Source organism: Bubalus bubalis, chromosome 17, assembly GCF_019923935.1.
Source record: "Bubalus bubalis isolate 160015118507 breed Murrah chromosome 17, NDDB_SH_1, whole genome shotgun sequence".
In the NCBI taxonomy this organism is placed as follows: Eukaryota; Metazoa; Chordata; class Mammalia; order Artiodactyla; family Bovidae; genus Bubalus; species Bubalus bubalis.
This window is the reverse complement of record NC_059173.1, coordinates 60285400-60297282: the sequence shown is the minus strand read 5'-3', so window position 1 is coordinate 60297282 and position 11883 is coordinate 60285400.

The window sequence follows — 11883 nt, the reverse complement described above, 5'->3', positions numbered from 1 at the left end:
ATATAAAACACACTATTTTAACCATATTTAACTATACAGTTCAGTGGCACTAAGTACATTCATATTGTTGTGCAACTCTCATATTATCCATCTCCCAGATTTTTCACCTTTCTAAACAGAAACTCGGTCCCCGTTAAACTCTAAGTCTCCATTCCCCCTCCCACCGCCACCACCCCTGGCATCCATCAAAGTACTTTCTGACTCCATGAGTTTGACTGTTCTAGGTACCTCCTAGGCCTTTCCCCATGGGTCAGTGGTAAAGAACCTGCCTGTAATGCAGGAGCCACCGGAGACATGGGTTGGATCCTTGGGTCAGGAAGATCCCCTGGAGGACAGCATGGCAACCCATTCCAGTATTCTTGCCAGGAAAATCCCCATGGACAGAGGAGCCTGGTGGGCTACAGCCCATAGGGTCACAAAGAGCCATACACGACTGAAGTGTCTAGGCACACACAGACACAGGTACCTCATACGTGTGGAGTCAAACAGTATTTGTCTGTACTGTATACACTGCGTGTGTGCTCAGTCGCTTCAGACTCTTTGAGACCCCGTGGACTGTAGCCCATCAGGCTCCTCTGTCCATGGGGATTCTCCAGGCAAGAATATTGGAGTGGGCTGCCATGCTCTCCTCCAGGAGATCTTCCTGACCCAGGGATAGAACCGGTGTCTCCTGCATTACAGGCTGATTATCACTGAGCCACCTGGGAAGCCCCACACCATATACACGACTATGTATAAAATAGATAAGTAATGAGAACTTAGACTTCCCTGGTAGTACAGTGGTAAAGAACCTGCCTGCCAATGCAAGAGACACAGGTTCACTCCCTGGGTTGAGAAGATCCCCTGGAGAAGGGAATGGTTAGCCAGTCCAGTTATTTTTGCCTGGAAAATCCCTTGGACAGAGGAGCCTGGCAGGCTACGGCCCGTGAGGTTGCAAGAGTTGGGCACGACTTGGCAGAGTTGGGCACAACTTAGCAAACAATAACAACAAATGAGAACCTAAGGAGCTGGGTTTTAAAGATGCATTCATGTATGTGTGTGTGTGTCTGTGTGTGTGTGTATGTTCACAGATGTGCACTTGTGTGTTTAGTTATAAACTCATACGTGCTCCCAGAAAGAAGTTCAGAACGGGCTCAAGGAAAAGCTGATCTGCCAAGAACCTCTTTGGGAACCACTACCCAGAGCCCTTCTTGGCTCTTTGCTCTCCCGTTTTCTCTAAAACCCTAGGCCCTAGGCCACAGGGGCACTCTTCGGGAGTCACCATGGTCACCTTTCTTCTTGAGAGCCTCAGGGCTATTTCAAATTCAGCCAATCTCCAGACAGAGGAATTAGTGAACAAGAAGGCTGCACGGCAAAACCCTGGACAGAGCCTTCTACGGATTGCCTTGTCGTTTGTACCTTTGGGTGTGCAGAGAGAGGGCTAAGGTCAGCAGGGGGGATGGGTCCCAGGAGGAATGGACAGATGCCTGCCTACCTGGAGCAGCCTGGAGCAAGCTGTGGTCTCGGGCACCTGGTCTACCCGGATCGACCTGGCATACCCCAAAGGAAGGGCGCCCCCTTCTGGCCCCACCCAGAACCACAGGAGCTCCGACAACCAAGAAGATGCCCACGTGGACAAAGAAAGCAGCTGCCTTTGTACTGCCCCCTTCCTTCTCTAGCTGTCTTTCTGGAAGAATGAGGACCAGTTCCAAGTGAAGTCAGAGGTTTGCCCTGACATTTGGAGAACCTGTTTCTGAGGAAGAGCAGGAAGCAGCATCCGGTTCACGCCTAGCGCTGAGCCCACACGGCGCATGCTCAGAAAAACGTTCCTGCTGAAACGGACCTGATACTGAACCTCCTCAACCCCCGGCGGTGGACCGCTCCTGTGTGTCCCTGCCCCTCCCTGAGTTTAGTTTCCTCCTGCCAAATGGGATGTTGATGGTAATACCCACCTACAGAGCTGATCCCAGAATGAAATGAGGTCACTCACAGGAATAATAAGGTCAACCCTAAAAGGTGGCACAAATCTCAGGAATGGCAAAGTTGAGTACTGTATATCGAACATGCTCCAGAATTAAGGTTATAGTGGCTAAAAATCAGCTCTAATTTATTCACTGACACTCATATTCATCGAGTGAGAAATCTATGTTGTAAGAATCTCCTGCCTCCCCACCCCCCACCCCACCAATGGAACTCAATGGAACTATTTTCTTTTTGGGTGGAAAAACACTTTTTTAATAAACTGGGCTGTGTGCTGAATAAAGACAGCCTACCACCACCCCCAGACGGCCCTAGCTGCAGAAAATGTGCCCAGCGTCCTCCCAGCACCAAGGCTTGCTCTTATTTACACTTGTTTACATATCGAGCCAGATCTCCATGGCTGCCTGCCCGGAAGCCCTATTTTTAATTGTTTGACGCCCCAGCCACCCCTCTGACCCTTCCTGGCACTTTTCTGAGGATTTCCGGCCACTGCTGGCTTATGAGGGAAGGCATCCAACCAAACCAGAGGCCCCCAGATTCAGCATCTCTAAAGCCTCTTTCCAAGGGGATTCTCCAGGCAGGCCAGGGCTGGCCCCCTACGGCGTGGAGGGGGTTTGGGGTGAGGGGAGCGGGCAGCTACATCCCCTGTGGACAAAACGACCGAGGAGGGAAGCAGCTGCCTGTGGGTTCTCCAGCTTTCTTCTCTAGCTGTGCTTCTGGAAGAATCAGGAATAACTCCAGGTGAAGAAGGCAAAGGGCTTGCTCTGAAATTTACACTGGGCTGCCGGTGTCCCCCTTCTTTTTTAAAAACAGCACTTCCTAGACTGAGCAATAAAATATATAAATATTTTCCAAGAGTGCCCTCTAGTGGAAATCTGAAGGCACCGGCACGTTTGACAAATGGCAGTGACTTGGCCTCCAAACTTCGGAATAAAAATAAAGCACCTTTCACCCAGACCTTCTTCACACGTGACTTGAAAACAGATCCAGTTTCTTCCACGAGGCCATAAAAGTGTCACATGGCCCTGACTGGAAATGAAGGCTGCCTTAAGTCTTTAAAAGGAAACAGTGCTCCACTTTTAGAACTGGAAATCACACAGGTTGTTTTAAGAACTTTCAGGGCAGGGAAGTGTGTGGAAGGGGACAAGGGGAGCGAGCCATGGGTTGTATTCCTAGGCTGCGCCTGGGTTGCTGGCCGACGGCTTTTATTTTGGCTGCGAAGTGAGCCAAGGCTGCAATAACGTCCAGCCCCAAAGGCCACACACACTGCTGGGTTTTTACCTTGGAGGATGTGGGACAATGAGTCATTTGTGCCTCTTCCTGGTTCTTCCTGGCCAAGGTCAGCTTTCCCACTGGAACCGAGCAGCCTGGCGCACAGCCCGAGCCGTCTGGAGCCTTCCCCTGGTGCCGAGCCCGGGAGAGGGTGTGGCCCCCGCCGGCTCCCCTAGAGGCCCCAGTTCAGGCTCCGAGACAGCCCTTTGTCCACGTCAGAAAACCACGCACGCTGCTCAGTTTAGCAGGAAGGGCCCCCTGGCGGAGGCCCTAGGAATCGCCGGCCCTAAAGAAAGGTTCTCACGCAGAATTCTGGGAGGAGGAAGCTCAACCTGCTTCTGACTTTTCTGGTCAGAGCCAAATAACTTTTCTCCGTTTGCATGGATTCCAATTCATCTTGCAACCACTCCTATCACGAATAGTAATAAAATAGCCGCCGTTCCTTCCTTTCTCCTGTGTGTGTGTGTGTGTGTGTGTGTGTGTGTGTGTCGCTCAGTCGTGTCTGAGCGACCCCATGGACTGTATAACCCACCAGGCTCCTCTGTCCATGCAATTCTCCAGGCAAGAATACTGGAGTGGGTTACCATTCCCTTTGCCAGAGGATCTTCCCAGCCCAAGGATCAAACCCAGGTCCCCGTCATTTCAGGTAGATTCTTTACCATCTAAGCCAGGAGGAAAGCCCCCTTTCCCCACTAGACAAATGTATTTGAGCACCCACTTTGCACCCGGCACTGCTCTAGATTCTGACCATCCAGACAGACCAGGTCTGCATCTCATGGAAACTGCAATCTAATTCCGAGATAAATGGTACACAAGCAGATATATCATTCTGAGGCTCTGAAGGAAACCAAGAGAGTGTAATGAATAACTTGGGAAGTCCTAAGAGGAGGCATTTGGGCAGAATGCTCTGAGAAGTTTACATTTAAGCATCTATTATGTGCCAGTTGTTTACTGTGTTAGAGGTTAATGACACAAAGATAAAAGACAATGCTTGGAGTAGGAAATGGCAACTCATTCCAGTATTCTTGCCTGGGAAATCCCTTGGACAGAGGAGCCTGGCAGGCTACAGTCCATGGGGTCACAAAAAGTTGGACATGACTGAGTGACTGAGCACAAACAAATAAGCCAGGGCCCACCCTAAATCCAGGATGATCTCATCTCAAAATCCACAATTACATGTGCAAAGATCATTTTTCCACATAGTCACCTTTGCAGGTTCTGGAGGTTACAACTTGGACATACCTTTGGGGTCCACCATTAAACCTACTCAGTCTGGTAAGGAAAAAAAAAAATAATGCTGTCTAAGCCTTCAAAGAGCTCAGAGCCCAATGTTGGAATAATAATTGCATAGGATTCAAAAAATAGAGGATTTCATAATAGCCCTAAGATCTATTGCTCACGATAAATCGGTCCAGTAAATTGTATCATCCTCACTTTTTAAACATGACAACTGAATCAAAAGACTTGCCAGAAGTTTTAGGGTTCATCAGTAGTGACGTCAAGTTTGAAATGGAGGCCCATCTTGCTCCCCAATATTGTCTTTCTTTTCCTACGCCTTGTTTCTTGGTGGAAACAGGGAGATAAACAATGCGATCCTAACCTCTCTCCCAGCCCAAACGTTTCACAGGGGCATTATGCACGGTCTGAAGTGGGCTCACAGTAACGCCACTCTCTCGCAGCCTCTGCTGAAGGACTCAGGAATTAGCGGAAGGACCACACACTGCTCCAACGTGTCGCTTCTGCAGCTCTTGTCAGTGGTACACAAGTCTGGCAGCTGATGTCAAAGTCCCTTGGCTTCCATCCTGCAGACATGCTGCTGAGACGCTCCTCCACCAAATAACTCAGATCCAAGTCCACACACAGGGCTCCTCCTTCGCTTCCCTTCGTCAGGATCCTCTCATCCAGCAGCCAAAGGGACAGGTCTCCTGACTCCAGGGAAAGGTCACCCAACACTTCTGTCAAACTCTTTAGGACCAGACCCTGAGCAGGAACAGTAAGGAAGAAAAGGCCACCGGAAGTGATCCTTGACTCTTCCTCAGTTGCTGGTGGAGAAAGATGATGGCCCATAGTGGGCTGCAAGCCGATGGTGGGGTGGCAGTTTGAGCCCCTTCTCTGAAAGCCGTGTGGTCACACCAGCACACCCAGGAGAACGGAGGAAGACAACTGGACCAACTCCTTGGGTGGTAGGGTTGTTGATCTCATGTCAACTAAAGAACCCACATCTAGGGTGCAACAGCTATGTGTCTGCTTGCTCTGGGACAACAAGGGACAAACGTACCCCTGACAGCAGGGCTCTTGGAGGGCTGGGAGGTACCACCTCTGCACGGTGCCCTGAATGACCTACTTATATACAGCTGTAGTTATTGTTATTGCTCAGTCATGTCTGACTCTTTTGTGACTCCATGGACTTTAGCCCGCCAGACTCCTCTATCCATGAAATTTCTCAGGCAAGAATACTGGAATGGGTCCTTCTCCAGGGGATCTTGCCAACCCAGGGATTGAACCCGTGCCTCCCTCATTGCAGGTGGATTCTTTATACTATGGAGCTACCAGCGAAACCCATACTTGTTTCTAGCACAGAAATGCCTCTTTTCACCCACTTTTTTGTAGTAAATCTATATTCAACTTCTTCTCTCTGTCAGGCGCTGTCCTAGATGCCAGAGGATACAGCAGAAAATAAACACGCAAGAGTTTGTGGAGTTTATGTCCATCCGAATCTAAGGCAGCAGTTCTCGGCCCTGGCGGCCCAATGGAGTCACCCAGAGTGCTTTAAACAATAAGGGCGTGGACCCCACTCCTAAGAAGTCTGATTTAATTGGACTGAGACCCTGATGTCAGCGTTTACACCTGAAGGATTCGGGGCTAGGTGGAGAGTCTCTCGGGGTCTTCAGAGAAGCATCTAGAGCCTCCATTTGGGCAGGGAACCAGCCTCCCTCCTGGGCTCCTTGTTAAAGCCAGACCTTTTCCCTAGCGCCAGGCTGGGAACACACTCGAGCTGTATTTTCTGCTCCAGAATTTCACTATAGCTGTGTATTGTTCTTCTCTTTCCTAGTTTCCCGCATCAAGAGTCTTTTCTTCTGAAAGTAGGACCTTGCTGGTTCGGGTCCCGAAATCTGGATTCAGAGAGGCATAGCCTTCGCCTTCTGTCACCCTGGGCAGCAGATCAGCTGCCTCTGACTTTTCCCCTTCTCACTGACTTCCTTTTCTTTGTTGCTTGATTCCAAGCTCTTTTTGTCTCCACCTCTTAGATCCGGGAGCCTTCTCGGTTTGCTTTATGGCTCAGTTAGATAGCAGGGACTCATGCCCAGGGCTGAAGGATCTTTTCCCCTCCTTAGGCCCTTTCTTCTCTAATCTCATGCAGTAAGTATCTCTCTCTCTTTTCCATCCTCCTCATCATTTTCCACCCTTACATCTGCCCCCCTCTCCTGCCCCAGCTTCTCTAAACACTTCTGTCCCCGAGGCAGAAGTCCTGGAGGAGACAGGAGAAGAGGTGACAGCTGGGGGTGGAAATTAGACACTGTGAAACTCTCACCATCTTCCCCATGCCTGGAGGACACCAGCCCTGGGAAGCACCCCCTCTGCTAGCATTAAAGAGAGAGAACGAAATACATTTGTTTATTTGTTTAATATCAAGAAGACTTTGGTTTTCGACCCCAGAGGGCCTGAGTAAGTAGAAACTCAGCTTAATCAGAGGGCTCAGGCTTACATCATGCCCTACAAATAATAATAATCATAACATAATAGTACTAATGCTTGTGCTACATTTGGAACCCGAAATGATCAGTGACATTTCCCCTGATGAGGTTAAACAGCCTGGCTCTCGGGGCTGCACATTTGCATAATAAAGATCAGAAGTCAGCCGCCATCTACAGCTCTGTCGGCTCAAGCCTGGAGTCCTTGATTCAGGGACGGCACAGCCCCATCTTAATGTACTCTCACATGCAGGCCTGTGCCTTGATGCTAATCTTTGGCTTGCAAGTGAAATGTCAGCTTTTTTTTTATCTGCGATAACAACAAATTATGTTTCTAAATGAGAAGATGCCGTCTGTAATGGATTAGACAATCTGAAAATGCAGAGGCAACATCTGTGACCCGTGATGCTAACCTGGCAAGCTGTAGTCTCTTTTTCTAGCCTGTCGGTTGATAGGAAAACATCACTTTATATATAATAATTAATCATTAGTCCAAGTGGATATCCCCATTGGTTCCTTGCCTCTCAGACAACCCTGCCTAGCCTGACTATAAATCAGGAAAATACATTCTTTAATATCTAGTGGAATGCATTTCCAGGCAGCTTCTTTCCTCCACAAAGTAACTAACAGAACACTTGGCAGAAACCGTCTCTCTCTGGCTGATGGGGGAAGATTGTCTCCAGGTGCTGTTTGAAGGGCAGAAAATGCAGAACCCAGAGAAGGGAGGGAGTGAGTTCAAGACGGTGGTTGTAAATTAAAGCTACGTCTTACTCTGGTGGCTCCTAGGTGGACAGTGGGCGGGGACAGCCAGCATGCCCCCATCCGGGTCTATTGGTCTTTTCTCCTCCAGCGCGTCTCGTCCCTTGGCCCACTGCCGGGCCCTGTCACAGGTCATGGCTTGGTCTGGCCCATCACAGTGGCCAGTCTCCAAAGTCCCGTCATCCTTCTGGTTCTAACGGCAACTGTAGATTAATCTTTCTGGGCCATTTTTCTGTTTGATTCCAGGCTCTCTCTGGATCTGTTGAAATATTTACAGCACCCAACATACTCCAAGAAGATAAATGATCTGCCAAGTGCAGTGGAAAGAAAAGTATGTTGGAAATTGGGATGGAAGGCAGGAGTCAAAGGACCACCTAGACCCTCCCTTATTTGTCTCTGATGGCTCAGAGGCCTGGCTGTCCTCATCTGCATGGAGGGGGTGTTGTTAATACTTTCAGTCCATGCTTCTTGGAGCCCTGAGTTTCTGAGACCGTTCCCCAGGGTGTGGGAGAAGGAGCCGGGACAGGAGGAAAGGGAAATATACACAGACTTCAACTACAGCATTCAGCTTTTATTGCTGTACCTAATAAAAGGAAAAATCTAAACCCAGTGAGTCAGATGATCTTTAAAGCCATTTCCTATATTTACATCTTGTAGTTCTCTGTACCAAGGCTATCCATGCCGTCGCTGAATGTGGGAATGGTTTAGGAGCGGCTGCTTCATCTTGGAGAAGGCAATGGCACCCCACTCCAGTACTCTTGCCTGGAAAATCCCATGGGCGGAGGAGCCTGGTAGGCTGCAGTCCATGGGGACGCTAGGAGTCGGACATGACTCGGCGACTTCACTTTCACTTTTCACTTCCATGCATTGGAGAAGGAAATGGCAACCTACTCCAGTGTTCTTGCCTGGAGAATCCCAGGGACGGGGGAGCCTGGTGGGCTGCCATCTATGGGGTTGCACAGAGTCGGACACGACTGAAGCGACTTAGCAGCAGCAGCAGCAGTAGCAGCAGCAGCAGCTTCATCTTAGGGCCTGTCCTTTCACCTCTTAGTTGCTAGGCCAGTGGTTCTCCATTGGGGATGACTCTACCCACCCACCCCGACTCCACCCTGCACAGGGGACATCTGGCAATGTCTGGGAATGTTTTTGGTTGTCACACCAGGGGTGCCACTGTCATCTAGAGAGTACCGAGACCAAAAAGTGAAAGTGAAATTTACTCAGTCATGGCCAACTCCTTGCAACCCCATGGACTATACAGTCCATGGAATTCTCCAGGCCAGAATACTGGAGTGGGTAGCCTTTCCCTTCTCCAGGGGATCTTCCCAACCCAGGAGCTGAACTGGGGTCTCCTGCATTGCAAGCAGATTCTTTACAAGCTGAGCTACCAGGGAAGCCCTGCAAGAGACCAAGGATGCTGCTCAATACCGTACAATGCATGGGACAGTCCCCCACAGAAAAGAATGATCCGATCCCCAGTGTGGATGGCATGAAGGATGAGAAACCCTGGGCCAGACCACAGAGACTAAGTGTGCTCACAGGTAAATCTGGAAAACTGTTCAGCTTTCCTTCTGTTCAGCCCAGACGGAGAAGTCAAGTCCATTCTCAACTCCTCCCAAGAACTCCACGAGCTGTGGCTCTGAGACCCAGAAGGTCGTCACCTGGGGACAGTGGCACTCGTACCTCACCTTTGGAGGGAAATTCATACTGCCTGACACTCAGGCAGCTGCAGGAGCCCAAGGTGCAGCACATTCAAGTTCAGTCCAGACCAGCCAGCGGCGACGGTAATACAGACATTGAACTTTTTACTCCCTCATTAGTTATTGATGACTTACTGCAGACTGCGAACAATACTAGGTGCTGGGGAAATAACAAGGAACAGAGCAGTTTTCCCTGCTCTGTTTATGAAGCATCCTCGTTGAGGAGAGTCAGAAAACATACAAGTGAATGAAGGCATAGACTTGGGAGGTGAGAAGTGATGTCAATATTAGGAAGCAGGGAGGGGCGCAGAGAGTGGGGAGGGGGACAGTGGTCATGAGACGACATGGGAGCACGATGCTGAAGGCCGCGGATGTCTGGAGGGAACGGGGCTCCAGGCAACAAGAGACGCCAGGCCAAGGGAGGTGGATGGGGCTGTGCTGCATCCCTGGACCATTCTTAAAAACTCTGGGAATGTGCAAGAAGGTGGTCCCAGGTCTCATAGTACCTGGTCAACCCAGTTCGGCTGTAGAGGTTTTATTCTGAGTAAGACGGAGAGCCATTAGGGAATGCAGAGATAGCACAGCAAAAAAGGATTTATGTTTTAAAAGCGAAATGCAGAAACCAAAAAGCATTTCCCAGATTTAAGTTGTCTTGGCCACTCGACCCATCTGCTCGAAGGAGCAGAGTCTCAAAATGTTCACATTTTCTTTTTGCATTTAAAGAACGGAACAAAGGGGCTTCCCTGGAGGTCCACTAGTTAAGACTCCGCACTTCCAACGTAGGGAGCACAGGCTCCATCCCTGGTGGGGAAACTAAGATCCCGCATGCCACATGGTGTGGCCCCCAAAACAGAACAGAACAAACTCAAAAAACATCAACCTACTTTTTTTCATCAAGGCCTTCCTGACATTCTAAGTCAGAGATGATTATGGCTGGTTTTGCAAACCGGAGAAGGCAATGGCACCCCACTCCAGTACTCTTGCCTGGAAAAATCCCATGGACAGAGGAGCCTGGTAGGCTGCAGTCCATGGGGTCGCTAAGAGTCGGACACGACTGAGCGACTTCACTTTCTCTTTTCACTTTCATGCATTGGAGAAGGAAATGGCAACCCACTCCAGTGTTCTTGCCTGGAAAATCCCAGGGATGGGGGAGCCTGGTGGGCTGCCGTCTATGGGGTCACACAGAGTCGGACACAACTGAAGTGACTTAGCATAGCATAGCATAGCAAAGGCCAGATGGAGTTGAGTTCTGAATAGCTCCCTGAAAGCAGGGAGAAATTCTCAAGCTTAATAAAGCAAATGGATGCAAGTTCATTTCACGTGGATGGGAGAAATTCCTTGCCATGCACCATTTTTAGAAGGGGGGATAGTTTGGAGTGGTGTGAAGTCAAATCACAGAGCCTTCGTTCCAGAAAGACTGGGATCTCTTTTTAATACCGGAAGTCCAAGACTGGAAGAGGGTATGCTATCTATAATTTATTCATAAATTGCCAGCTCTTTTCAGACAACTTTTCAAATGAAACGTGACACTTGTTTAAATATTTACTGGCTTGTTGACCCATTTTTTTTGTTGTTGTTAATTAGAATTTTTCTAAAAAAGAAAACAAACATTGTAACAGCAAATTAATCCAGACAGCCTTGACAGTAAGCAAGCTCAGCCAGGCTACGGTTAAACGTTAAGTTGTGATTTTCCAAAATCATTGTATCCAAGGGGAGAAATTAATTAGAGATATCAGAAATAGTCTGTGGATGTAAAAAGGTTAAGATCCACCCCTACTCCTGATCTGTGATTATGAAATTAGCACAATAGATGTTAAACCATTTGTTTAAAATAGAGTTTTCAGCAATTGTTTTTCTGTTATTATCCCCGAAATGTGTGTTTAGCCCCAAACCGCCTTCCCCTCCAAGAAGTGGTTGGCTGAACAATGCTGTAGCTGCTTCCACAAAACAAAAACGGCTCTTTTTAAGATACTGCATTGGAGTCCTCTGCCTAACTTTTCAGGGCTTTGTGCTCTAGTTAGTAGCTTCAGGTTAAGTCAACACTTCCTACTCGCTCCTCTCTAGGGTTTCTCTGAAGTCAGGCTTAGAGGACCTTCAAGATCACTGTGACAGAGGGGTTTTATGTGTCCTGACTTCAGGCCTGGAGACTCCAGCCACCTTTGCCAAAAAAAGAGTTTACTCAGAATGTCTCAGCAATAATGTCTGACCCCCCGCAGGAACTGTGGCCAGTGCTGCCATGACAACCAGAGCAGTGGTACCACCAACGGCTGGGCTGGGCAGTGGGGCCACAGGGGGAGGAGTTGTCGTGGATCGGAATCATGGTTTGGGTGGCCACAGGATTTCTTTAAATGGACTAGATTTAAAGATAGTGCGCAGCTGCAGAATGACCTTGATAACAATAACAAGTCAATTAGAGACTGCTAAGTACTTAACATGTGTTTAATCTTCACAACAGCCAGAAGAGGTAAATCGTTCTGTGATCCATTGATCTCTGATGGGGAAGC